The sequence below is a fragment of the Pleurodeles waltl genome, chromosome 1_1 (genome assembly GCF_031143425.1).
Source record: "Pleurodeles waltl isolate 20211129_DDA chromosome 1_1, aPleWal1.hap1.20221129, whole genome shotgun sequence".
Taxonomy (NCBI): Eukaryota; Metazoa; Chordata; class Amphibia; order Caudata; family Salamandridae; genus Pleurodeles; species Pleurodeles waltl.
The window spans coordinates 928,795,030-928,821,599 of NC_090436.1; positions in this window are offsets into that span (position 1 = coordinate 928,795,030).

Below are 26,570 nucleotides of genomic sequence, written 5' to 3' on the forward strand. Positions count from 1 at the left end.
CTCTCTTATTTTCACAATCACAATCTTCAAAAAGATCTGAGCTATCTCTTGTTCAACTATTTGTTCCAACTGATTTTGAAATAACAGTTCCCTTGGTTCTATTACTTGTACAGGTTCTTGATTGAAATCTATTACATATCCATCTATAATTTGTAACACCCAAACATCCTGAGTGACTGTCTCCCAATTTTCTCTGATGAATATTAATCTTCCTCCAACACTTGTCGGGATAGAAGTAGAAATAATCCTCATACTTATACCCGGGTTCTGAGCTTGTCCAAGGGAGTGACCCCTTACTCTGGCGTTACGACCTCAAACTCTTCCCGTTGGGGAGAAAACTGAGGTGCTGTGGCTTCTTCTGTAATACACATTTCCTTTGCTCTGATTTTGGAAGTTGCCCCTTCCTACCAGCCCATCCATAAAAACTACTATTTGAAAACACTCTACGCATTGAAGATGAGCTTTATCTAGGCTCGTAAAGGTACACACATATTTGGGCAAGGATTTGACCATTCATTCTCCAACATTTGGCCACAAGCCTTCTCTGAGGATTGTTTATTTTCCAGTTCACTTAATTTAGGACTAAAATGCATCAGCACTGTCTTCCTTCTTTCTGCTGAAAGCCCTGCATTTGTGGACCCCAAAAAGCAAAAGGGTCTCTGACACGAACCGCATAATAGATATATATCTATATCTTCCCTCTAAGTAAGCATCTTCCACTGTATCAAATATCCTGGTCAATGGTCCAAGAATGTCAAGTAGTTTATTCTAACATTGCTTTAAGGACTTCTTTAGTCCTTTCCTTGGATCTTTACCCAATATAAATAAGTATGTTATCTTCTCTTGATTTGGTGCTGTGGACACCTTATCAGCAACGGGTCTAGAACACTCAACCCTCATCACATTCCTTTCTTCTTTTTCTAACGGCTTACGTAGCCTTGCCTTTATATATTCAGCAACATGATCCAACAGACACCATTCCTTCCCTCTCGGGTATGTGATATCTTTCGGATTAAATAGCTTTTGGCCAAAATGATCCATTATACTTTTTAGTATCACTCTCTTCCTCAAGATCATCTTTATACTCCAGGTCTAGAATATATTCATCTAAAACATTGTTTTAAATGTCATAATTTACCATCTAAACACTTTAATCTGAGTAATGATCTCTTTCAACATCAAGCTGAATTTCTTTTGTGAGCCACCTTGGACTCCAAACTCATCTGACATCTCTTGTAAGTGCTTCCTTTTAGAAAACACTTTCCCCCGAGACCCCTATAATGATCCTCCTCTTCTGATAAAGAACAAAACTCCTCCTCATCATTACCTTTCCTTTTACCTAAAGCCTATTTCACAGACACCTGTACTACAGCCTTTAGTTCTTCAGATGCAATTTTCCTGATTAGGATTAATTATACTTTTCACTGTCACTCTCTTCCTCAAGACCACCTTTATATTCTATGTCTAGAATATATTCATCTAAATCATTGTTTTTATTGTTATAATATGTCATCTGAACTCTTTCATCTGAGTAATGATCTCTTTCAACATCAAGCTGACTTTCTATTGTACCACGTGGGATACCTTTCTTTTTGTGAGCCACCTTTGACTCCAAACCCATCTGACATTTCTTGTAAGTGCTTCTGTTTAGAAAACCCTTTCCTCCAAGACCCCTATGACGATCCTCCTCTTCTGATGAAGAATGAAAAGCCTCCTCATCATTACCTGGCTTGTTACCTAAATCCTGTTTCACAGACCCCGGTCCTTCTGCCTTTAATTCTTCAGACACAATGTTCTTGATTAGTTCATCCTGATTCCTCTCTTATCTGTTTATTTCTGCCATTTTTCTTAAATATCAATGTGCTGCTGCCTATCAATATCCAAAAATGATCGTATTTCCTCAATTCTGTCAGCTTTGTTACAGTTACAGCAACAAATCGCTCAACGGTGACTCATTGCTATGGAAACACCCATGGAGAGCAACCCTGTCTAGAAAAAATGTATTTAGTTTTAAACAAGGGCTACTTTCTTTGAAAAAGAACACTAACGATTTTCTTACTATGAAGTGAAAGTCAAACCTATGTCCCGATGTTCACCCCTCGTCTTATTCTCCCATCACTCTGCTCACACATGGCTTGTTCACTGCATTCAGGCTCCAGGCAATGTTACCCGACCCTTGTGCAGTGCTAAAGCCTCCTCTTCGCACGTGGTGAGATTAATGCAGGACATTGCATTTTCACATAGCGCATAACCGTGGGCGCTCCAGTGCTCCTCAAGTGTAAGTATCAATTTATTATTATTTTTTTTAATTTGTCAGACATGAATCAAGTTACCTTTGTTTCCAAAAAACGGTCTCAACTCTCACAATAACACCAAAATTGCCTGCATAACAAAATATTGATGGTACAGAATATACATAAAAAATTTGTTTTATCATAAAAAAATATTTAAAACATACCACTTGTCACACAGCCGTACCCTAAATTGGGTAATGCCTTTCAATATGCCACCTACTTTCATAAACACATTCAGACATGCGCCAACAAAAAAATATCATATACTTATCTGCAAAGAAGCAGCAAACATAAGGAGGAGAAAATGGAGGACACACAGCTTGTATGGGATTGAACATTCCTTTTTTCTTTTATGATGTTGTTAAAGTTAGAAGCTTTGAATGGTTTTTGCCGCTCACAAGCAGTAAATAACAGTTAACGCATACTGCTAGCCTCCTGTCTTGACATAACATCCTATCCCAAGTAAACATTCCCGGTCGCAAGCGGCTGCTCATACTAGCTATTCATGTTCTGTTGCATTTAGTGCTATTTCTTAGATCAAAATGCAAAACTCATGTTCATTTTGGATATGATTATTACCAAGTCCATGAATGCTATGCCAAACTGGTGGTGAGGATCCAGTCTTATCCTGTGTACTAGAAAGTGACTGGAGATTCTCCCCAGACTTTACAATTTTTCTTCCCTGTAGCCATGTCCTTTGAAGGAATTCCTTCTTACTTTCCTGTAAGAATTCCCAGAAGTTCTCATTTTTAGATGGCTGAGCTCTTCTTCCACAAGAGTGTCTCTGTCTCTCACCAAAACCACTACCATATTTAGATGAGGTTTTCCCCCTCCTTTACAATTCTCAATTGGTTCTTCTTCTTAGGGTAAGTGTCAATGGGTCTAGGCCAGTTTAGGTCCATTTGGCATCTCCATTCAAAAGAGGTAGTGGCAGACGTTCTTTTGTTCTGTCATTTGTTTCTGCCCTATCCCCCCTGCTCAACACCCTCAGAAATGGCACTGTCTGCTTTGCAGACCATGCACAGTCAGACGGTGATGTTGTGCTATGGTATAGGCATCAGCTCCCCTAAGGGAGCCATGACCACTACCGCAGCACTGTTCCCGATGACCACTACCGCAGCAATATTCCCTACACTCATCCTCGTGAGAACATTGCAATTCTACTGGAGGTGAGGCCGCCGGTTGAAGGTGGTCTCATCCCCACAAGTTTGGCAGTTGGCTCTTCTGACTGCCAAACTCTTAATCAGGATGTCTGTCTTTGTATCCAAAAGCAGTGTAATAGTATAAATATATATTATATTTTTACTTTTGCACATTTGTTATTAACATGTAAACAATTTGTACTATTTCTATTTAGTATATTTACATGTATGTTCTGGTTGGATTTTTCATACAGTTTTGTAGCTTTTCCATTAGGGTGTTCTAATGTGGAACAGGTACTTTCTTTTCTGTTGGAAAAAAAAAATGGAACATGGTTCCCAACGGGATGACAGAGGTCGCAGTTGTACTTGGCTGGGGCGACTCTAAACTCAGCACCGCCTGGCTGATTACAATTCAGCTTACTGCCAGCCTTTCCATGGTGGGGCCAACAACAAGGAAAGGATGGCGGAATGCCCTTGCTGAGGACCACATGGGGTGCCCTCTGCTGCCCAGACCCATGGTATGAGGGTTGCAGGGGCCCCCATACCCAGCACCATTTGAATGCGCACTGATTGAAGACAGTGCACATTCCAATGGTGCTGTTGCCCCACAGTTTCCACTGGGCTGACTGGGGGAAACCCTGGTTTCTGCTGGTTGGCCCAGTGGAAATCTTATAATGGGTCTGGTGCGAGTCTGGTGTTTGGCTTGTCCGATAGCTGGACTCGTAATGAGTCCCTTAATTTCCATTATTTTTGTGTTTTGACATTATATGCACCTATATTATGTCAGGGATCCCCATTGCCATCTTCTGATACAACTCGTAAATCACACCATGGTGTCGGAATACGCTACATATCCCAAATGGACAGCTACACCATCCTTGATGGTAAGGATGTTTGCAAAGACCACTGCCATTACTCTGCTTTTGTGGATGGCAGACATGACAGGCAAATCTCCAAATAGGGTGAAGAGTCAACTGCTATCTTGTCTTCTTCATTTCACCTTGATGGAGGAATGGAAACTTGTCTACCTCTAAATAAAGTTGTGTGATTTGTTGAAAACAGAGTTATGCATAAAAAATCTAGCAAACATCATTGATGCAGTTATCTATGAATGGAGCAAAACTTACATTGAAACAAGAGAACACCAGCTTTCATTGAATTTAGAGAGTATTGTTAGATAGTCAAAAAATACAAGATGTCTGAATGAGTTTGTTAACTTATATTTTTTCACCTAAAATATATATTTTTTTATACCAGCTAGAAAAGATAGAACCCCAAACAATTATGAACTTTCTACTCTTTATAATCTGGTGTACATTGCCATCAACTTAACTAATATTCACTTATAAAAAATAACTTGCAGTTCATAAGGACTTTGCTAAATGACAGATTCATAGAACTGATTGCACAATATAAAATAACTTGTTTAGTACACAAAGTAATTGGTGGCAGTATGGAAGCTAATCTGAAGCAGGCACTGATATATGAATCCAACCCCAAATATGACAGCAAAAAATAAAGTTTTAAAATGAAAGTTCCACAAAACTAATAAAATCGCAACACACTCTAGATTTTGCAATATAGAGGAAACAGCGAGACCATAAAGCAATAATGTTCAGCTTTTATTAAGAATTGCATTCCCACATGATATTGTACACTGGGCTGTATGTGTACTGCCGAATAAAACGGACAATATAATGTATGGCATGCACATTTAATTCCCTTGTCTTTAAAAGTGAATGCACTATATCTGTAATGTAACAGTCATGCTATTCCAATATTGTCAAGTATTGTATTGTTGCATAGGTTACTAGTATAGTCGACTAAGCGGAGATATTTAAAATATTGTAGAAATTAGCTTACGATATCCAGTTGTACTGAGAACATCAGTATGATATATGCTCCTATTCATCGTTACTAATTTATTGAGATAAATTGGAACTGGATGTACTGCCAAGATCTTTGTTAAACCTGCTTTCAGCACATTTTGATCAAAACAGGCCAAATGAGCATCTCACATCGGTTAAATTAGTTTTGCTGAGTTATGGAACATTTTCCTTATGTTTCTCCCATAATTTGAGTGTCTTGAAGACTTTGAAGTCACAAGAGTTATGTTTAGTAGATCATCAAACCTATTTAACACTAGGGGGCACATATACAAGAAATTTTGAATAGCAGGTTTGCGCAGTATTCACAAGAATACCGTGCAGTCCTGTATTTACTCCTGCACCAGCGCTAAATTAAGCTGCCTGTGCCAACGCAGACATCCTTGCACCATAGCGAAGGGTGTCTGCGTTGAGGGGAGTAGTTGTTTATATGCTGGAAGGTATCTCTTCCTGAACATAAACATTCTACAGTGGCGTTTTGGCACTTGTATTTGTGCTGCAGAGTACCAGAGTGTCATTTTTGAGTGAGTGTTGATACGCAGGAAGGGACACCTTCCTGCTCATAACAAGTCATGGAATTTTGCTTCTTCCATGTAAGCAAAAAATCAAGGAGAAATAAATGCATTCCTTCTTTTTTTGCCATGCTAATGTCACCCCAGAGGTGCATTAGTTTTTTGGCACTGCCACAGGTTTATGATTTCTCTTCAATCTTTGGAAGCATCAAATCAATGGTTGTTGTGAAGGAACATCAACTGCAACACCCTTTGATCACCCCCTGATGCAGAAAACAGCTTCAGAGGGGCCAATACTCACAAGGAGGCATAAAGCCACAAAACGTGGCATTACACCTCCTTGCTAATATGGAGCAGTGGTTAGTGCCACTTGGAGCATTGCAAAAAGTGACTCTCTGTGTCAATAGGTCCTTGTAAATCTGGCCATAGGAATCTGTGAATTTTGCCACATTTGCTCTTATGGAATTGTTGAAAAAGAAAACAGTAATTATGTTTAATTATATGCACTGCATCTTGCACACCTCATGTTAGACAAATGATGCAGGAAATGCATTTCATGCTCTTAAAAGTGCACAAATGGCACCTCACATTGCACAAATGCACAACCTTTTTGTTTACTCCAGCATGACCCTGCCTGGCTATCTTCTTTTGGTTCCTGCTACCTAGTCCACATCCAACACAATCCATCCTATTCTGATCAGCCTGTCATATTTTTTTCACTTTATTTTCCAACATTATTGCTTTCTGACCCCTTCCCCCACCTGTCTGGTTTTTTTTTGTTTACATATTTTTCTGGTAAATCTTTTTTTGTACCCATTCCACCCAGGCATACCAGAGGCAGGCAGCACTGACCTCTGAGACTTTGCATGAGGGAGTTATGCCCTGCCACACTTTTGCAAGGCACAGGTGTCAGAATTTAGGGGCAAATTTATAAGTGGGGTTGTGCCAATGAAGCCATCCAAGGCTACCCTGTGTGGCCCTGAATGGCTTCATAAATCTGGAGTAAAGCAATGCAGCACAAATTGCTGCATTGTGTTACTCTTCCGCAGGGAGGCATTCCACGGGTTTTGCCTGGGTCTTCCCACGCAACATCCATGGATTTTGAAGCATTCCTATACATACCAGAAGTGGTAGACCTGGGAATTTTCCAAATGGCTTTGCCTTCACAGCTAAGGCGTAGCAAGGAGAAATATTTTTATTTTGCCTTATTTTTCCTCTTTATGTGTGTGCTGCATCAGGGGATTGTTTTTGTGCAGAAAGGTGCCCCCCCCACAAAACTAATCCTTCTTACAATACAGGTACCTTTGCACCATGGGGGTGCCAGTGCAGGGACTAAGGCAGGAATGTGTTGTAGTCTTTTAAATACCATGCATTCCTGCCCTTTCCTTGTAATGCAGCGCAGCAATGTGACGTGCTGTGCTGCGCTGCAAAACTTGGCCATAAATATGGCCCACAGTTTATTAAATGCAGTGCTAATGCACCCTCATGATGGCAGTAGTTGGCAGGACCATCAAGGGCTATGGCCTAGAGGAAAGCAAGCAAGGGGAGCATGCGGCGCAGCATATGCTGCCCCACAGGGGTAACCCAAGCTGGACCAATTTCATTAACTATGCCAACCCAAGCTGCTTGGAATGGAACTGGTGAGGCTAGGTAAGCGGAAAATATGTCTTAATAATAATATGTATTACTTTTCAAGTGGCATTACATCACAGGTAAGTTTGTGTGATATATATTTGCCCATATGTATTTGTAGTTAGGACCTCTTTACCATAGGAAGAGTGTTTATTGGTTTTCTAATAACTCTGGTGCCGTTTGACAAATCTTCATGAAAAAATTTCCAAAAACAAAATTCCTTCACTTCAGCTCATTCTTTCAAAGTTTTAGGGTGATCCGACAAGTGAGGAATGAGGAAAAAGTGGGGTACCAAAATGAAAATTCCTTATACAATTTCCAGAGAAACTTTTGAACAGCCTTACAGTCCAAAAGGTTGAATGAAAATACACCACATGTGGCAGTAAGCAAGAGCTCTAGTCAGAAAGTGTGCTTTTAATGATTTGGATGGTTCCATTCAGTGGTACAGAATTCTTGTACATCTGGACCAATGCATTTGTTGGACTCTTGCAGGATTCCGCCCCCCCAAGTCTTCTAGAGGTTTTGGAACCCATCCCATCCCTTCGGGCTGCACCTTATTTGGAAGGGTAGGGAGCATGCAGCTTCCCTCACCAAGCCATTTAAATGTCCTGAGTACTCCATCTGTGTGGCCTGCCATTGGGGCTGGAGGGGGAGCCCCATGGCCCCCATGGCCCCTTGTGGCTCACATGCCTAAACCCATGCAGTGCAACAGGAGCTATCTACAGTGGTTTGTTCCTGCACAGCAGGAGAAGCTTTTCTCTCCTGGGTGAGAGCAAACCTGTGGTTCTCTGCCTGCAAGAGTGTGAGTAGGAAGTTGAAATGCTCCCTGACCACACTCCTACACGCAGGAATCTACAGTGGCTCACAGAATGTTGTCCTTGGTACAATGCTGCTATCAGACCCAGGAAATGGGCCCCGGAGGGCCACTGGATGGCTTGAGAAGGGGGATCCACAACTCCTCTCCAAAAACATAAATCATTCCGAGGGGATGGGCTTGCCGTGGCACTTAAGTGGCTTGGGGAGGTGGGGGGCACCTGCCTCTTATCCCAAAGTAAAATTCCCGCCTCATGGGGCACTGCTGCTATCAGGTCCAGAAAATGGGGTCCACAGGGCCACTGGATGGCTTGGGAAGGGGGCTCCACAACCCTTCTCCAAAAACATAAATCATCCCAAGGGGATGGGGATCCCAGGGCCCTTTCATTGCTTGGGGAGGAGGGTCATCGTCCTCATTAAAAAAGGGATCGACTCGGGGGGATGAAGTTCCTGGGGCACTAAGTGGCTATTGAGGGGGGGCTGCATGCCCCTCTCCAAATAAAAACAAAAACAAATGAACAGTGAAGGTGAAGGTGAAATAATTTACTGCTTTAGCTGAGGAGCATCCCATGATGTCTTGCATCAGCCTTTTTAAAATATTAGTTTTGATCCTGGTGCCACCCCTAGAAGGGAAAGGGAAACCACTAAGCATTTTTTAAATTAATGCTCTGGAGTGTTGCAGGTTTTGCACAGCCCCCAAGCAACAGTAAAAAACACACTAACAGACAGATTTAGATGTTGGTAGTAAAAGTCCCACCATCAACTTTTTGACTGGAAACGCTCCTGCCTCCATGACAGTCAGCCTGCAGTATTGAGATGTCAGCAGGATCATAGGCAAAAGACCACGACGACCCGAAGTCACCACCAAAAAACTTCATCCCCGCTGACAAGGCCATAGGCAAAGGCAGCTAGAGGCGGGATGACTGCCCCTTTTACTGCCAAGCCACTCACAATGTGCATTCCCCCCGAAGCAACTGTGGCAGTGAAACCTACACACCTGAGTTGGCAGATTGGGAGTGATAAAAGGATGAAACTCACATTTATAACCCCTTCCATCTATCCTGCCACAATGAACTTGCTGCTACCATTCCTGCCATTGAACCTTGGCCAAGCCTAAGATCAAAATCAACCCTGTAGACACCAGAGCAGCAGGTAAGTTACAGACATTCCTATTATCCTCGGAGTTGTAGCTTCACAGTAAAACTGGATTTGTGCATGGCTCAATAATTTGTGCACATGCCACCATAATGCTGTGCAATGCTGAAATGTGCAATGTAGCAGTCAGAAAATGTACCAGAAAAGACCAGGAGATGTAAGTAGCACCCACAGATCTGGTAGGGACTTCCTTCATGACAATGGACACATATACAAAAAGTCTCACCAATCATACATAGCAATGTATCCACACCGGTATGTACAATAATGTTCCTAAAATATTCAAACCTTCACCTCAAACACTATACCCAATCTGAACCAAACAATCCCATGATAATGTATCAATTACACTACCATATTTTATAAGTGGGTGTACATAGAATGTATTACACATTTTACTGGGAAACCGCAAACATGGCAGAGATGTATGAAGGGCATGTGTCCCTTTGGTGTGTGTAACATTTCACAAACAGAAGATCCCATGTAACTGAAAAAGCCAGGTTCTCTGTGTAATGTATATGCGCATATTATTGACACATCATGTCAAAATAAACACACATGTATTCTCAAATTACAAAAACAGAAATATATATAATTTTGGTATAAGAGCCCAGTAATAAACATGAATGCTTACATCAAAATTAATATGTACAAATACATGTACAACACTACTGTATGTTCTGAAATGAAAATATACAACCTGTGCTTATCACTGTCACAAACAGGAGTAAGTGTGAGGCACACACATTGGCAGAAAAAAACGTCATCAGCAAACAATTAGTAGAAATAAAAAAAATGAGGCCAGGACAAAGGCACTCTCACAAGAAGAAAGGAATCAGTTGGGAACACTGGGCCTGATTTTGACCCTGGCGGACGGCAGAGGCCGTCCGCCAAGGTACCGCCGCTGAATGACCGCACCGCGGTCAAAAGACCGCGGCGGCCATTTAGACATTTCCTCTGGGCCGGCGGGCGCTCTCCAAAAGAGCGCCCGCCGGCCCAGAGGAAATGCCCCTGCAACAAGGACGCCGGCTCAGAATTGAGCCGGCGTAGTTGCAGGGGTGCGACGGGTGCAGTTTGCACCCGTCGCGTATTTCAGTGTCTGCTTAGCAGACACTGAAATACTTTGCGGGCCCTCTTACGGGGGCCCCTGCCGTGCCCATGCCATTGGCATGGGCACGGCAGGGGCCCCCAGGGGCCCCGCGGCACCCCCTACCGCCATCCTGTTCCTGGCGGGCGAACCGCCAGGAACAGGATGGCGGTAGGGGGTGTCAGAATCCCCCATGGCGGCGCAGCAAGCTGCGCCGCCATGGGGGATTCTAAGGGCAGCGGTAAACCGGCGGGAGACCGCCGGTTTGCCTCTTCTGACCACGGCTGAACCGCCGCGGTCAGAATGCCCTGCAGGGCACCGCCGGCCTGTCGGCGGTGCTCCCGCCGACCCTGGCCCCGGCGGTCTTAGACCGCCGGGGTCAGAATGACCCCCACTGTGTCTTACACTCCAGTATGCAGTATGTCCCGTTGCATTGTGGTAAATGTAGTACAACTTGATTCTTACTTTATTAAGTAGTCTGAAGTTTTTCACCTTCATAGGTGCAAAAACAGAAAAGAAATGAGAATGACCAATGCTTGCAAGGAGTTCTTGTACTTTGGGTAAAATATATATACTTTTGGTATAAGAGCCCAGTAATAAACATGAATGCTTACATCAAAATTAATATGTACAAATACATGTATGTTCTGAAATTAAAATATAAACCTGTGCTTATCACTGTCACAAACGGGAGTAAGTGTGAGGCACACACATTGGCAGAAAAAACGTCATCAGCAAACAATTAGTAGAAATAAAAAAAATGAGGCCAGGACAAAGGCACTCTCACAAGAAGAAAGGAATCAGTTGGGAACACTGTGTCTTACACTCCAGTATGCAGTCTGTCCCGTTGCATCGTGGTAAATGTAGTACAACTTTATTCTTACTTTATTAAGTAGTCTGTAGTTTTTCACCTTCATAGGTGCAGCTAATGCTAAATACCTCTGGACACATGTTTCTGGGTTTCACCCTTCATCAGCAGAGAGCAAAAGGTTTATCTCTGGGGTTGCTGGAAATGCTGCCAAACGTCCTCCCATGTTTCAGTACCACTCATTGGCACACAGGAGCATTAACCAGAGCTCATCAGCTCGCTGGCTCAAGGGAGCCTTTTTAAACAGGAAACATTTGGAAGCAACTTGCCTCACACCCCAGCATGCAGTCAGCTCCATTGCATCATGGTAAATGTAGTACAAGTTTATTCTTACTTCATCAAGTAGTCGTTTCTTTTTCACCTTAGTAGGTGAAGCTAGTGCTGAATATCTCTGAACATGTGTTTCTAGGTTTCACCCTTCATCAACAGATAGCAGCAGGTTTATCTCTGGGAATGCTGGAAATGCTGCCAAAAGTCCTCTCATGTTTCAGTACCATTCACTGACACACAGGTGCTTCAATCAGAGCTCATCAGCTCACTGGCTCAAGGGAGCCTTTTTAAACAGGAAATCGTTTGGGGCTCCCTGCCTCACACTCCAGCATGCAGTCCTCCCTTTTGCATCATGGTAAATGCAGTAGAGGTTTGTTCTTGCTTCATTAAGTAGTCTGTAGTTTTTCACCTTAATAGGTGCAGCTAGTGCTTTATATTTCTGGACATGTGTTTCTGGGATTAGCCCTTCACTTGCAGAGAGCAGCAGGTTTATCTCTGGGGTTGCTGGAAATGCTGCCAAAAGTCCTCTTACGTTTCAGTACCACTAACTGACACACAGGGGCTTTAACCAGAGCTCGTCAGCTTGCTGGCTCAAGGGAGCCTTATTATACAGGAAACAGCTGGAAGCACCCTGCCTCACACTCCAGCATGCAGTCAGTCCCATTGTATCTTGGTAAATGTGGTACAAGTTTGTTCTTACTTTATTAGGTAGTCTTTAGTTTTTCATCTTAGTAGGTGCAGCTAATGCTGAATATCTCTAAACACATATTTCTTGGTTTCACCCTTCATCAGCAGAGAGCAACATGTTTACCTCTGGAGTCGCTGAAAATGCTGCCAAAAGTCCTCTCAGGTTTACGTACCACTCACTGACAGACAGGGGCTTCAACTAGAGCTCGTCAGCTCGCTGGCTCAAGGGAGCCTTTTTAAACAGCAAACAGTTGGAAGTACCCTGCCTCACACTCCAGCATGCAGTCAGACCCATTTCATCATGGTAAATGTGGTACAAGTTTGTTCTTACTTTATTAAGTAGTCTTTAGTTTTTCACCTTAGTAGGTGCAGATAATGATGAATATCTCTGGACACGTGTTTCTGGGTTTCGCTCTTCATCAGCAGAGAGCGGCAGGTTTATCTCTGGAGCTGCTGAAAGTGCAGCCAAAAGTCCTCTTGGGTTTTAGATCCACTCACTGGCGTGTGTGGTTGTGGGTGCACTGACTGGGGGTGTGCTTGTAGTGTTTGTAGGTGTTGGTGTAGTGGTGGGTGTTGTGTCTGTGGGTGTGAAGGTGGTAGGGGTGTGTTGGTGTTGTGGTGGGTGCACTGACTGGGGGTGTGCTTCTGGTATGTGTGGGTGTTGGTGTAGTGATGGGCATTGTGTCTGGGTGGGCTGGTGGTTTCCTTGTCCTTTTTCAGTCTTCTTGGTGTCATCACGTATTATTTTGCAGGAAACTAACAATGCATTTACTATTTATCTTAATGTTATCAATGAACAATAACAAGTAGACTTAGTTCATGTTGAGGACAAAAGTGGAAAGCTTAGTACTTTAAAAGGAAATTTAATATGTTTTGCATGTGGTTCAAAAACACATTTGAGCAATGCTCTAAAATGCCAAACTTGTGTAAAACACCTTACATACCGTAAAAAATGGGACATTTCTATAGTTTTTGCAAAAATAAAAAGAATCTTAAAGTGCATAGTATTAGTTTAGAAGCAAATGAGGATGCACTGGACTTCTCAAATTTGGTACCTAAGTTAGAAATTGAAAAAAAAAACAATTATTACTGTCAAATATCCCCGTTTGTCAGGTACAATTAGCTGATTCCCCAAATATGGACATGCTGTGTGATTCAGGAGCTCAAATTACTATTATATCAGACACATTATTTAACATACATTGGAAAGGTGGAGTGAAATTAGAAAAAAACTGATGTTTATCCCAAAGCTTCAGGGGATCAGGATATTGACATGGTTGGTTATTTTGAAAATAAACTATCATGCCTAGGCAGAAATATTTTCACAAAGATCTATGTTGCCATAAAGGGTAGACACATAATTGGATGGTGTGATATAGCCAAATTAGGTCTCATGCTGGTACATGGTGCACATCCACCAGTTTGGATGAATGACATACCTGTGTCCATGATTCAATGTCAGGATAAGTTTTCAACAGAACATATCTGTAAAACATATCGTGAATTGTTCAACAAGCCTATTGGTTGTATACAAATCTATACACATTCCATTAAACTAAAGAAAAATTCCATTCCAGTAGTTTATAAACTTCGACCGGTTCTGCTCAGTATTAGGAGAGAATTAAAAAAAAAATACTTGATGATATGGGATATATGGTATAATCTTGGAAGCGGGATCCTGTGATTGCGTCAGTACCATAGTCATTGTTCACAAAAAGAAAATGGCAGCATTAGATTGAGTGCTAATCTTCGCACGCTTAATACAAATATTGTGGTTGAATGTCATCCTTTACCCAAAGTACAAGAACTCCTTGCAAGCATTGGTCATTCTCATTTCTTTTCCCTGTTAGACCAAAAATCAGCATATTATCAGATTCCCCTTGATCAAACTTCTGAAGAACTTATGACCTTTGTCACACCTTTTGGAACATGCAAGTTCACTAGATTACCTTTTGGGTTGGTTTCTGCAGGCAGAGTATTTCAGAAGCTCATGGACATGATTTTGGAGGTTATTGTCGAAGTACAAGCCTTTCAAGATGCTGTTCTCCTATTTGCAGAAACTTTAGGTAAACACAACACAATCTTAAAAAATGTTTTTGAAAAATGTAAAGACTTTGGTATTACTCTGCATTCTTACAAATGCAGATGTAATCTTAAAAATGTTGAATATTTAGGGCACACTATCAGCCCTAGTGGAATTTTCCTTATGTATTTTTGTTAAAGCTATACAGAATGCTCATGCTCCCAGAGATAAGGACACACTTAGATCTTTTCTAAACCTTAGTGAATATTGCTCTTGTTTCATTAAAGGGTATGCATATTGTGTTCAAACTTTAAGGAATTTATTGAAGAAAGGCACTAAGTATATATGGTCTGATGAGGTTGGAGAAGCTTTTCAAAGTATTCAAAAAATTGATAGTGGCAGCACCTGTATTATCACCTTGTGTTACAGGTCAAAGATGTTTGATTACTGCTGATGCCAGTCAGACTGGGTTGGGTGCTGTACTTTGTAAATGTGTTCAAGGGCAGGAAAACACCATTGCATTTGCATCAATAGGTTTAAATTCTACAGAATCATCTTACAGCACAATTGAACGTGAAGCTTTGGCATGTTCTTGAGCTGTGGAAATGTTCAAAAACTATATTTGGGAAAATCAATTTGGCATGTACAATGACCACAAACCCCTCCTCCATCTTTTTAATGGTAAGGGTACTGGGAATGTGTCTGCATGGCTAGTTAGATCACATTTTAAGTTGCAAGAATATAATTTTATTCTGAACTATATTCCTGGAGTTAAAAACATTATGGCAGATTGTTTGTCTAGGCTTTCTTTAAATGAGCAGAACTGTTTTGTTAATGATGGAGAGTGTGTGGTTGCCCTAGTTAAAGACATTTTACATGACACATGCGTAATTTCACATAAACACTGGGTGGAAAGTCTATGCAAGGATTCTATTTTGACTACAGTTACATCATTTATGAATCTGGGATGGCCTCAAGAAATAAGTGTGGAATCATAAGTTTGCATATACATTCAAGTGGCAGATGAGTTATCATTGGTTAATGGCATGTTATTACCTGCAGATCGTTTGGTGCCTCCTGTTTCTGTGAGGAAAATGTTAATTAAAGAAGCACATGAAGGCACTTAGGAATAATTAGTACGTGCAAATCTCTTGAACAATTTTTATTGATGGCATGGTATGGAAACTTAAGTAACAGCTTTTGTAGGAGATTGCACTACCTGCCCAGTTTTTGACTGGAAAGGTCATGAAACTCCCCTTCATATCGTGTCCTATCCGACCATGCTTTAGCAGAAATTAGCCTTAGATTTTGCAGGCCCTTTTGATGTTCTTCCAATCTCACAAAAGTACATGATGGTTCTAATTGATTATTATTCAAAATGGGTATATGTTGGTTTCACATCTAAACCTGACACAGATTCGGTTATAAACGTTTTGCAGGGCATTTTTTTGACTGAAGGTGCCCCAAAATAAATTGTAACTGATAATGGCAGACACTTCATTTCTATAAAATAACTGAATTTTTGACTCAACACAATATTGACCAGGTTAAAGTTGATTTATATTATCCATCTTCAAAAAGGTTAGTTAAAAGCATGAACAAATTCATTAAAGAAGGGCTTTAGCGATGGGTTAAGATGCAACATTTTTTTCTAAAATAAAAATATAGTTATATTTAATAACACCACACAGTACTACTGGTGCATTTCCATTTGTGATATTGCGTAAATAGGTCCCAAGATGTGCCATATGACAGAATTGGGTAAGGGAAATGAACAAAAGAAAGTTTGAAAATGTTTCATATGTTAGATCTACAGTGGAAGAAAAGCAGAAAAAAATCAAAACAGTTTTTTGATTAAAAAAACATAAGGCTAAATTCATGGGTGTACAACATGGAGACTGGGTGCTGGTCAAAATTCCCACCCAAGTAAAGAAAGTGACTCAAAACTTTCAAAACCTTGTCAAGTAGAAAGAATATCTAAAGGGTCAGTATGTCTATATAATAAAGGATGGTGGTGCAAAAGAGATGTAGTAAAAATCACAGAAACTCAAGCACAAAATCTTTTATTACAGAAAAGTGCTGAGCATGGGCATGAGTACAATTTTGTGGGGGATTTACAAGATAGTAGTCTCACTGGTCAAGTACTTCCAATGTTTGTGAATGAGCCTGAAGTAAGTAATTCAAATAGCCAAGATGATGCATCTTCAGAAGAAATTTCACTAGAGATCAAGACTGATGTAAATACGCAAGGGACATACAGGAATGTGGGCATGCCCACTAAGTTTAAGGATTATTGTGTTAATATTTAGTTTAATGTTATGTTTATTTCTTGAAGTCATTGTTCATGATCATTAATAACTTTTGTCTTTTGTTTTATTGAAGGGGGTGTTGTATGATATTACCTATATTACATGTGGCTGCAACTGAATGCTTATATGCAAGTGTTTTGTTTGTATTTCAAATGTGTTCTCAAGCTCCTTTGCATGTTGATTCTCAAGGGTCTGTTGAGATCTCTTCGGGTTGGTTAAGTTGTCTGTGATCGACTTGACCGTTTAAACCCCTGAGTGCTCGAAGTACGTGCTGTGGCTTCTATTAGTTGTATACCTAAATAAATATCCTAACTCTCTTGGATTTCTGTTTCTGGCTATTTTTGGAAGAAGCAAGCACTTACTACAGGTGCCCACTAAATACTGAATTAAGTGGGCGTTTTAGGGGGACCTGTTAGTGTTCAATGTGAAACTAACCTTTGGATGACTACACTCATTATAATGACCAATTCCTGTTAGAAGGGCCACTTCCCTATCCCTGACTGGCTATTTTCCTTCCATCTAAGATGGAGGAAAATGAAATGGAGTGCCCACCTCGCAGGTAACACCTTAGGGGTAGTGCATGCCAGGTGGGGCCACTTCCCCTATTCATTGTGCAGTTTCCCACCTTTGCTCCTGCCAAAAGTGGGAGTTTGCAAAGGGGTTGACCATCTGCTGTTAACAGCAGTCCGGGGTGTCAAATTTCAAAGTCAGTAAGCCCTTTGAAGCTCTCTGCCAGGGCAGTACATTCCTGGGGGAGGGGGTGTTAGCACCTCCACCCAGAAAGGACATTGTTCTACAAACCAGAGAGACGGGGCTCTCCGCCAAGATTTATAGATTGGGTGTCTGGAGGTGGCAGGCTGGATAAAACCAGTGAGCAACCATGCCAGGGTAGTTATCTTTTGCAGGGGACACCTCTATGGTGACCCCTAAGTACGTTTAGCGATAAATCCAATACTAGTGGCAGTTTAGATTTATAATTCTGGGATGTTTGGTACCAAACAATCCAGGGTTCAGAGTGGCCACCATGTATCTGGGAAACTAATGTATGTTGCTATTGTCCAGTACATGTTTAATATGGTTGCTCCATTCACTCATTATGTCCCAGGACTGGCAAAGACACAGTGGGGGCTTATTGCTCATGCAGCTATGCCCTCACATATGATACGCTGCACCCTCCCTTAGGGCTGTAAGTCCTGCCAGAGGAGTGTCTTACCCATAGTATATGTAGTGCATGGTGGACAGGGCACACAGGCAGTGTGCCATGTTGTGTTTGTGTTTTAGGTTTACACCAGAACACCCAGCCTGCAATGGCAGTGCTGGGGACATCTGGATGCATGGCCGCAGAGGGTGACACAATCAATGTTGCTGCCCTAGGGGGGTACCCATACTTCCCCATTCCCTGGGTACCAATGTATCCTGTAACTAGGGACTTATAGTGGTAGCTAAAGGTGTAGCCAATTGTGCCACTGCCTCACAACTGTTTTAGTGAAAGTGCTCCGGTCAAGGGACCCAGCAGGGGCCCTGGGAACTATAATTTCTAGGCTACATCATACATTAGGCAAAAAGTGTGGGCTAAACCTTTCAAAAAGAGGCCTTTTCTCACAGGTGCCTGCAGCAAAGTTGACGCCACCCTTTTTAGGGGACAGCTATGACCAACTGGGGTAGCAAGAAGGAAGGTGGAGATTAGAAATGGGGGGAGATAAAGACACAGATGTCACGGTCGTTTCATGGTCCACCCCCACTAGGGAAGGGTCTTCATTGGAAGCCTCTGAGGAAGGTGTTGAATCATTTGAAGGCACCTGGCCAATTCCCTCACCATCTTTGCCACTGGGTTCCTCAGTGTCGGTGGTGTCTGCACCCAATTCCTAGTGGCCAGATTCATGCCTGTCAATGTGGCAGCTGTTAGCTTTGGCTTGCCCAGTTGATGCTGAAAGCACAGATAAAACAGTTTCAGGGTATCTGTGAGAATCCAAATGGACACCAATTTATATCTCACAACATTTTCAACAGGTTCAGTGTTAGAAACTGACAGCCTTCGGGTGGTCATCCCCCAACTTTTTGCATGCCTCCCTCCACTTTTCTGACACTGTTTTTGCTGGTTTTAGGACTCCGCGCACTTAATCAGTGCTATTCAGTGCTAAAGTGCACAATGTCTATCCCTTAAACATAGTTACACTGGTTCATACCCAATTGGCATATTTACTTGTAAGTCCCTAGTAAAATGCACTACATGTCCCCTGGGCCTGTAAATTAAATGCTACCTGTGGGCCTTCAGCACAGATTGTTCCACCTACAAAAGTAGCTCCTTAACCATGCCTCAAGCCTGCCACTGCAAAATCTGTGTGCAGTTTCACTGCCACTCGACTTGGCACTTAAAAGTACTTGCCAAGCCTTAAACTCCCCTTTTCTACATATAAGTTACCCCAAAAGTATGCCCTTGGTTACCCATAGGGCAGGGTGCTATGTAGGTAAAAGGCAAGACATGCACATGTGTGTTTTACATATCCTGGTAGTGGAAAACTCCTAATTTCGTTTTTCACCACTGTGAGGCCTGCCCCTTTCATTGGATAGCATTAGGATGATTCTCATATACTGTTTGAGTGGTAGATTCTGATCAGAAAGGGGTAACCAGGTCACATTTAGTATAGTCAGAATGGTAATAAAATATTCTACTTATTGGTGAAGTTGGAATTTATATGACTATTTTAGAAATACCACTATTAGAAAGTGAGCATTTCTTTGCTCTTGAAATCCATCTGTGCCTTACAGCGTGTCTCCAATCAACGTCTGGGCTGGGCTGGTTGACAGCTTCCTTGTGCAACCACAAACAAAGGACACTTCTGGACCTGAACCTGCAACCTGTCAAGAGGAACTGCCTGGCTGCCCAATGGACTCATCTGGACTGCTTTGCAGAAAAGGGCTGCTGCCCTGCTGCCCTGCTGACCTCTGACTTTGCTGAGGAGCTTGCCTCCTGTTTTCTGAAGTCTTAGGGCCAAAAAAACTTAGGCCCTCATACCGCCGCCCGCCATGCGGGAACCGCCATTTGGCCGCTACGCAGCCAAAATAGCGCTTCCAGCATTCCAACCTTCCGGCTGGGCCGGCGGGCGCTAACCATGTTAGCGCCCGCCGGCCCAGCGGGAAGGAGGCCTGCAACACAGAAGCCGGCTCCGAATGGAGAAAGCGGTGTTGCGGGCGTGCGACGGGTGCAGTTGCACCCGTCGAGCTTTTCACTGTCTGCAAGGCAGACAGTGAAAAGCTTCATGGGGCCCTGTTAGGGGGCCCCTGCACTGCCCATGCCAGTGGCATGGGCAGTGCAGGGGCCCCCAGGGGCCCCAGGACACCCGTTACCGCCAGCCTCTTCCTGGCGATGAAAACCGCCAGAAACAGGCTGGCGGTAAGGGGGTCAGAATCCCGGTTTTCTGACCGCGGCTTTACCACCGCGGTCAGAATGGGCTTGGAAGCACCGCCAGCCTGTTGGTGGTGCTTCCGTCATTCGCGACCCTGGCGGTCTTGGACCGCCAGGGTCAGAATGACCCCCTTAATCTCTTCAGGAAACTCCTTCTGCGCCGAAAATCGACATACGCAGCCTGCCAGAAACTATGCAAAGCCTGCCTTGCGACTGAGAAATCACCGCACAGCCGAACCGGAATGACGCAGTCTGACTTCCCTAGTGGAAATTTAACGCAGTGCCTGCCTTGCAACAGAAAATTTGATGCACCGCCCTACCGGATCGACGCCCAGCCGAACCAAAATGGCGCAGACGATTACCCAAGTAGAAAATTGATGCAGTGCCTGCCGTGAGACAGACACATCACCCTACCGGATCAACGCAATGCTTGTGACTTTTTCGAGCATGGCCAGGATTTCCCCACATCATCCCTATGCATCGAAAAGATCCCGGCATCACAATGAGGAACCAAGACTGTGCGTCATAAAACGACACAAACCCCTTGCAACGTGGAAAGAAATGACGCATCATCTGTGCTGCATCGGAAAATCCAAAGCACACCAAATGTATCCACACATCTCCTCTTCTGCGGTCTCCGTGCGCGTTATTTTTTATGCAAACCAGGTACTTTGTGTAATCAAGAGACAACTGTTGATTTCTAAAATTTAAGACTCTTTTTAAATCTGCAAAAATGATATTTCAACTTGAGCTTATTGAATCTTTATTGTTTTGATGTTATTTAATTCAGATAAATATCAACTATTTTTCTAAACCTGTGTGATGTATTTTTGTGGTGTTTTCACTGTGTTACTCAATTATTTATTGCACAAATACTTTACACATTGCCTTCTAAGTTAAACCTGACTATTCAGTGCCAAGCTACCAGAGGGTGGGCACAGGATAATTTGGATTTCATGTGAGTTACCCTTACTAGGATTGTGGTCCTTACTTGGACAAGGGTGCATACCTCTGCCAACTAGAGACCCCATTTCTAACATTCAATAATCCTAAATCTCTACTCCCATATCATGTATGCCTCTGTCATTTATACACTTGTAGTTCACGCCATGACAAAGGTTTCCAACAGCATGAGTAATCGCATAGGCCTGCAGACCCCTCTGAACCACTGCAGTACAAAGCAAAAATGTATTCACTTCTCCAAAAGGTTCAGATTTTGGGATTAAAATTGACTGCTCGAGATAGGACTCCACAACATATATGTGATGTAACGTTCCATATTCAAATGTCCCTTTTAGTATCACTTTGCTCTCCTTCATAAAGTTCTCCTCTGGGCATGACAAAGGTCACAAAAATGTTGTTAGTGTGGTGTACACTTCTCTAACCAGTGTGGACACAGAGCTTTCTGTTGCAATCAATACAGTCTGGCAGACAAATTAAAGTTGGTATTTACAGATTGGCATACATGCATATCTGTGAAGGGCTAAGGTCTCAGGTCCACCTGCTACTTTCCACAATAACGTGCTAGAAGTTTGGGGGACAAACTGCTTTCAAACATGTGTTAGATAAGGAATAATGCCACTGTACACAGAGTACCAATACTTTTGGTGCAGGTGAACATTCTCATATTTTTGCAGTACCAATTTACTAATGTCAACTCTGATATACCAGCTGCGTTATATTTGCAGAGTTTGCCACATTTACCAGTAATGGACCCTACATTCACAACACACATTTGTGACCCAATCATGAAATCAACATATTTTGGACATATTTTTTGAAACTGTTCCTCATATAAATGTAACAATGGTGGCATTCCCTTTGTGTGAATGCAGCCATGTGTTGGCCCACAACAGTACTTGCCTTGTGAGAAGGAATATAGGGGCATATATTTATAGGCCCTAGTGCCACCTTGCACCACATTTGTGGTATTTATTTTGACACGAATATGGCATTAAGATGGTATTTCCCATGCCCCATATCTACAAAGTGGTGCAATGCTTGCATTGCGCCACCTTGTGAACACTTGCTCCACATTATGACTGCGCCAGGATAATGTATGCAAGGGGGGCATTCCACTGCTAAAGGGACCAAAAAAATGGCACAAGGAAATCTAAGAGATTTCCTTGCACCATTTATTTTGGCACTTTTAACGCCTGCTCAGAGCAGGCGTTAAAAGGGGGCACACCATTATAAATAATGGACGACTATTTACTCTGCAGGAGTAGTGCCAACATTTTGCAGAGTACATCAATAGGATCAAAAAAATTATGTTGTTGCCCCCTACCCTGCACCATGGTGGTGGTATGGGGGCGCTAAGGGGTGCAAGAAAAGTGGCCATGCACATGGTGCAGTGCCACTTTCCTTAAATATGCCCCATAGTGTCATGCTTCAGCACAAAACAATACACCACACACAACATCGGACACTGTCAACTTACATCTTCAGTAATCCTCATGTGCTTTTGATGTGTGTCAACCTCAATGTTGTTTGCATGCAGCATAGCTGGAAAGTTAAGAGGTCAAAACACAACTATCTCTACAGACAATGGCTTATCCCCTTTTTGCTGATGTTGGGCCCTTAACTGCTCCGGGTAAGCCACCACAAGGAAGCACAGTATTAGGGGGGGTCAGGGTTCGGTGCACCCGATGCAGGTCCTCACACCTCTTCCGACAATGAAGGCTACACCCCTTGTGGACCCCCAGGGTCCACACCTTCTTTGCAATGGCCTTCCATATCTCTCAATTCTGATAGGCATTGACCTGTATGGATGATAGAAAAGAACAAGAAAAGAAAATTAATTATTTTTGTTTGGCAGCACTGCTGTCACATTACATTTGGGATATTCACACGTACATTCACCAAACAGTTACTAGGTTTGTTTCTAGCAAACTGTTACAGGTAGCTTGGAAATACTGATTTGTAGTGATCTCATGTGCACCAGGAATACTTGCTTGCTTCTCTTATTACCTAATCAGCCCTACAACATCATCTTGGCCAGAGCTATGCAAGCTATCCTGTCGAAAGCCATCCCTGATCACAATCATAAAGCTAACTATCCTGGATTTGTGTCAGCAGTTGGAGCCTGATCTCCTGCTTCACAATATGGCTCCAACAGACATAGCACCAATAGTGAAACCTACTATGGCAGTACTGCATTTTGTTGCAACTGGCACTTTCCAATACACTGTGGCAGTGTCCAGGGGCATGTCCCAGCCAGCTTTCAGTGGTGTGATACAGGAAGACCTTGCTTTCTTGGTAAAACACATCAACAGCTACATCCATTTCCCACGTCCACAGGATTATCACATATGGTTGGAGCAATAAATGGCATTCATATTGTCTTGGTGTCACCACATGCAAGGGGATAGGTCTACCACAATCATAATAACATCCATTCTATAGATGTGCAAGATGTCTGCTTATTAGATTTATACACAAGTGTGTGTGACCACTTCCCTAGGTCAACACATGATTCAGTCATACTAAAGAATAACAACATACCTGTGCAGATGTCACAACTTGGACTAGAGAGGGTCTGGCTTGTTGGTAAGTACAATATGACTAGATGATCTTTTGCCCGAATCCTAGTTTAGGAAAGGACAGTGAGTAATCTGTTGATGTGTTTCTTCTGTGTATGAGGCTCAGCATATCCTAACGTACCACGGTAATTGGCAGCGCTAAGGAATCCAACAACGGCAGGACAAGTCTGCTTCACTGAGAGCCATGTAGGAACACAGAGGCTAGTGGAGTGGGCTATCAGGCTCCTGAAGGCCAAGTTTAGCTGCCTGGTCAAGACCGGTGGAGCCTTGCTCTACTCACCCGATAAGGCATGCCACATCATGGTTGCCTCCTTTAATCTCCATAACATTGCCCTGCAGAGGAACATTCCTGTAATTGCAGAGGATGGAGACTGTGATGAGCCCCCAGGTGAGGATGTTGAAATGGCCAATGAAGATGACAGTGGTGAAGAAGAAAGATTTGACATACGTCAAGATGTGATGGACCACTTCTTCATCTGAGTATAAGTTTAGCTTTACAAATTGTAAGCTTCAATGGCAGTGCAACTTGTGAAATATGGAACATATCAGTCTGCTATGGTAATTTGTTAAGAATAGACTGTGCCGGAAAGTTTGAAGCAAAGATGTTAGTGGATCCGAGTTTCCATACATTGATTACTATGGTCATTGTCAGAGATTACCTGCGCTTATGCTGAGTTTATGTGTCCGCCCTCACTTGTCATTTGAGTCAAATTGATCATATGGTCAAAAATAATTTCCCTTTGTAAATCTCTTTCAGGGTCATTCAACATGTCATCTTCCTTTGGACATATCAAAGGTATGACATTTGTTGTGATATTTTGCTGTTTGGAAGTACAAAGTAAACATGTGTTGATCTTAGGATAGACACCAATTTAGGATTGACAAATATTTTCGAGAGACAACTTGGACTCTGATAGTATGGAAGTTCAGAAAATTGTATCAGGCTCTTTTCCGTGTGATGCTACCATCAAGGCAATACATGCCACTTGCTCAAACCACAGTGTATGTAAAGCCTGTGGCATACTGTCCTTCCTTCACATTGGCTAAATCTTCAATTTTTGGACAGTGGCGGCAGCTATTGATGTGTTTCCCCATAAGTGTTAGAACTTTTTGTTAGCACACCACTGATTGGTGAATGTGTCATTGCATCAGATACTGCAACAATGTCCTATAATGGTCATGTGGCCTCAAATGCTGTTACTGACATGATGTAGACTATTGGTGTTATTGATCTAGGATTCCTATTGTGAGGGCAGGATGTATGGCTCCAACTGAGGTCATGCATCACTCATAGTTTGCCTGTTTTAGTTGACATCACTGTATATTTTCTTTCCTCCGTGGTGTCAAGGTCATGGAGCAAATAACCCTGAATGGCATCAGGGTTAGGTCTGGTAATTAAAAGCCAGATTCAATTTCTAGAAGAACTTGTTGCCAACATATGAAAGTTGACAATACATTCTGAGTTGAGTTTGTTTTCTTTGAATAAATTGGTTAAGACTTTACCTCCTTGTCACTTCAACATTTTTAGCAAATGAATGTTCAAAAGATTTGACAGCATAATGGTGGAAGATGGACATGACTATGCAAGGCCACACATAATCCAATACGGGTCTTATTGTCTGTGTCCATAACATTTATTAGCATGACACAAAAAGTAAGATGAATAAAACAAAAGATTAAATGAACAAATAGAATCTCTCATGGTGGATAGAAACATGGTAGTAGAGCTAACAAGAGTTTGGAGTCCATGGTCCAAGATACAAATGTTCTAAGAAAATGTAATTGTGTCCATGAAATAGTCCACAGAGTGAATGGTAGACACACATGGAGGAAATTAAGTTCTGCATCTCTTGGAGGTGGTGGTGTTGGCCTTGCCATCCTCCCCTGCAGGTCTGGATGACTGACCCTTCTAGGGTGGAGGGGACCACAGGTGCAGGGACTGGGGTGGAAGGAGCAGGCTTCTCATGTGGCAGGGCCTCCCTGTTAGTGGCTGGTAGTAGTATACTTTGCCCAGATGTTGAGGGACCACAGATAGGGGCAGATGGAATGGGAAAAGCCTACACATATGGAGATAGATGTCAAATAGCATTCCAGTCAGGGAGCTCATTCTTTCATTGTGGTTCCGTATCCCGGATCTCAATTGCAACCTGGCTATCATGTCTTGGGCCTTTTTTACTCATGCAAAAACTTGGTCAATGGTGGTCTGGCTGACAAAAACCTCTGTGACCTCACTTGTCTGGCCCACATACTCCCTCCCATGACCCGAACCCCGGCTAGCCTATGCCCCCGTGGAAGTGTGCCTCATCCTACATGGTCCTGGCAGAACTGGAGGCTGTGTTGGTGGTGTCTACACAGCAGCCAGGACTGGGGGACACAGGATTGGTGTGTACCTCCTCGGTAAACAGGAAGTGGAGGTGTACTCTTGATGAGATGTTGATGCAGCTGTGGTGTGAGGTATATGTGTGGGCTGGGTTTGACTCACTGAAGCTGTCTAGTCAGACAGGCCAGATGGACCAGCTGGCTACTGATCATTCGGACTTCCATTAGTGGAGTTCTCACTGAAGGTTTGTCAGAAGCTGGCCTGGTTTGTAGTGGGTTCCAGAGGTACTTACACCTTATACCAGGTCCAGTGATCCACGTTAGTGAAATGTAGGCAGTGTCTAGCAGCTAAGGATGTCTTGGGGTAGCTGTAGCAGAGCATCCAAGGCTGAACTAGGAGACATGCAAAGCTCTTGCAATACCACTATAGTTACACAGTACTGACACACAAGAAAGATAATACTTAGTGTTACCAAATATAAAGGTACTTTATTTTAGTGGCACAAGGCCAAAAATATCTTAGAAGCAATCCTCCTACTGGAGGTAAGTATTATACACAATATATACACTAGTAACCAAAATCAGGTAAGTACACAGTCGGAAAATAGTGCAATAATTGAAAAAC